A 3241-nucleotide genomic window follows, 5' to 3' on the forward strand; every position below is an offset into this window, starting at 1 on the left:
AAACATTAAACGTTTCAAATCAATGTGCATTTGTAGTGTTCCAACACGCTGTTCAAATGAACAACTAAACGGCTTTAAAATTCAAACGTCTGCATAACAGGGTGTGTTTAAGATGAATAATCCTCAGGACTAATTAGGATGTGTCATTTCAGGAAAAGCCCAGCAATCTAAACATTGTTTTATAAAGAGATTACTCATGAAGTCTGGGTCTCTGGTGTTCAAATCATTAAATATATCAAAAATAAACTAAAGTGTTCTTCATCAAAGCACTCATTCAAAAAGAAAATAAAACCTATTCTGGCTTAATTACCTTTCCCATTGCACATAAAAGAGTATAATTATGCACCATTGTTACTGTCATATTTTCTTTGTAGCAGCACTGAGGCCGAGTTACATAGCACTCCTTAAAATATTTAAAGGATACTTTCAAAACCCCAGCATTAACCCAAACCTCATTAAATTGTTCTGTTTTATACACGTAGTGGAGCCAAATACATATGCTACAACAAATCATGTTCCTATGACAACTGTATAAATGCTTGAAAACATCAAAACCTCCCCATTTCTATGATAAAGCCTTTTTAAAAAAAAAAAAAAATCTATGGTAAACAAAGCAATGACACAGACTTGAGCGTGGGTGATTTCTGCCCATTTCACATTGAGGCCCACACTAGTGGGGCGACGACACCGTTTAACAGCCGTGGTATCCATGTAGTCTGCAGTTCAACAGTAGTTAAAACTTGAAAACCATCAAAAATAATTAGGGCTCCGATGCACAGTGGCACTCTGGGCCAATTGAATTGACGTACCACATCCAGCAGCCTCTAGATAGTGCATGAGCTGAATAACAAACATATCCACAAGACAAGCTTGCTTTGCAGTTGGATGTTTCCCTTGTGTTGCCCTCCACTCTGTTCAACAAAGTAATGAAATAATGTGGAAAGAAAACACAAAATCGGCCTTGACTGAGTCAAAGTGTAACCTGCCGTGGTGACCTGCGAGCAGCTCGTTTAACGCTACAGGAAAAACTACTGTTTGCTGTCAAACGCAGGAAGTCAAATCACACTTCTTTTTTTTCTGTAAATGAATTCACAGCTCTGTAATGCACAAAGACGCAGCGGAGTTTCAGGAGAAAAACAGCAACTAGCCAAATATATTTTAATCTGGAAATTGGTCCTTGTTCAGATCTAGGTTACTGAGTAATTTTCCTTCAGTCGTGAGAATTCATTTATGGCCGAGACTACTGATGTTTGTGAGGTTACAACCCGCAAAGCAAGGTTAAAGCGAAGCTAACGAGCTGGTATAACGTCAAAATTCGATATTGACCCAGCTTTAATAGAAAGAAAAAGAAGAGGAAAAAACCACTCAGGCTAAAAGGAAATTAGCGATGTAACAGATGCATATACTGCGGTCGTTTATTTTTTATTTGTGTGTGTGTGTTTAGTTAAAAACACCTAATTTACATGTTTATAGGATTGTTAGTAATTTTGGGTAGCCAGTTATTGCCCTGGAGGTAGTGTCAGCTAAGTAACTAAACGTTGGCTACCGGGCCCCGTTTCCTTTGCCCCGTTTCCGTCGGGCTCGGTAGACGAGGCCTTTGTAAATGACAACGCCGCCTACGACGTTCAACCTTGATAAACCATTTGGCAACCCGCAGTAAATAAACTCCACCTTGACTGCAATACAAGCCTCTAAAACTGCAGTAAACGTATAATCGAGGAGCCGCGATGCGTGCCATCCCGAGCCCGTCCATCGCTAGCTCAGGGATGCACCTGTTCTATTCTAGGCGGACCAGAGCAGCGAGCTGCTGCTGGGGCATTCACCACAGATGCCCGACTCTCGCTCTCGGAAAATAAAAAATAAAATAAACGCCGCTAATCTCAAACTCATACACGACAAAAACTAGGCTGCATGGCAGCACGCTCCATAAGCCACCGTCCGAATACATCAACTCACAAACACTAAAATCGAAGAACCGGACCGAGGTTTGGTAGCCACCGAACGGGCTAACTAACAAGCTAACAGCAGTAGAGTATAGTGGTGACAAATATAGCTCTTTACCTGCCTCGTCGGCCGAGAGGAGTTCGTGCCACAAAATGCGCCCATTTAAGTAAAGACGAAGAGGCAGACGTTTTTCTTAGTGCCACTCGTGAAAAAGCAACGGAACCCCAAAATTCAAACTGACCTTGTTAGCGAGCTAACGTTAGCTAACTCGCGCCGTAATGTCTCCTCTTCTACCCTGAGAGCGCAGCGAAGACTTCTCAAATGCCATAAAACATGCGCTTCCCTTTGAGCGCCACGGGAGGAAAAGATAAAAAGTCTAGTATCGTGTGAATAGGGTACCTGGGCACAGTCAAGGTAACATATGTCTCCCCTCTGGGTTGGTAAGTCTACAGACACTTCACAGCTCTGTGTTGTAATTATGTCGGTTACTACCCCTCCCCGGCTGCCTCGCTCTATCCTTCTCTTACACAGGTCTACAGGTTGAGGCCGATCGTGTGTACCAGCGTGACTCCACCTCCCTTTTATTTGGAGACGTGCAGGTGAACGCAGAATAAAGTGATGCAGGACAGTATGCAGCAAAACACAAGTTCCCCAGTAACCTAACCTCACAGTGTTGCTTGCGATGCAAACTTCAGTGAGGGCAAGCATTTCCCTGCAGAGCTTTGTTTTATTTTTATGACAATGTGCCTCTCTGATGATGATTAAAAAGGCAAGTGCAGGTATTCCCACTTGTACTTTTGTTCTGCCGTGAATGTACCCTTTTAACTAACACTCTTGAAGTGATATATTTGACTTTCTTTCTGTGCTTTATAGCAAATATTATGGGGTCATTGCAACGAGTTGGCAAAGATATCTAAGCTGTTGCGGCAACAGTTTAGATTGTGCTTGTTTTTCGCTGGTAACTGGTCAGATATTTTAAGGGTCACTCGTGGTCTGGAGGTTATATTTGTTCAAAGAAGGGTTTTGAAATGATTAACAGCTGAACTGATTTTCTGTTTGTGCTGGTAGAAATACAGTCCGTGTTTGCACATTCTTATCGTCAAAACAAACTAAAAGCTGGAAGTGGGGTATTGTGTGTGCGTGCACGGTTTTCACCAATGTGCATTTGCAAGAGTGATTTTTTTGTTCTCAGACTCCTCAGTGAGGGCAGCTGTAATATTAGTCACAGGGTGCACGCATGTGGTTGTTTATGAGTCCAAGGTTTAAAGGAATTAGGTGTTTCTAGGTTAACATTTCA

At 42.1% G+C, this 3241-nt stretch overlaps 1 protein-coding gene across 3 annotated transcripts in view; it reads right to left on the reverse strand.

Annotated features, from left to right (window-relative positions):
• The window catches only part of LOC102207068 (dystroglycan-like), a 10637-nt gene extending 8144 nt beyond the window's left edge, over positions 1–2493 (reverse strand). Inside the window, exon 1 of one of the 3 annotated variants that reach the window (XM_005740469.1) lies at positions 2344–2493. The gene's annotated coding sequence lies outside the window, so the exon portion shown is untranslated. The other 2 variants (XM_005740468.2, XM_005740470.1) reach the window with 2 other exon arrangements.
• Positions 2494–3241: the final 748 nt, after the last annotated feature.

This window comes from Pundamilia nyererei, unplaced genomic scaffold (assembly GCF_000239375.1).
Source record: "Pundamilia nyererei isolate P.nyererei 1_Seehausen unplaced genomic scaffold, PunNye1.0 scaffold00100, whole genome shotgun sequence".
NCBI lineage: Eukaryota > Metazoa > Chordata > Actinopteri > Cichliformes > Cichlidae > Pundamilia > Pundamilia nyererei.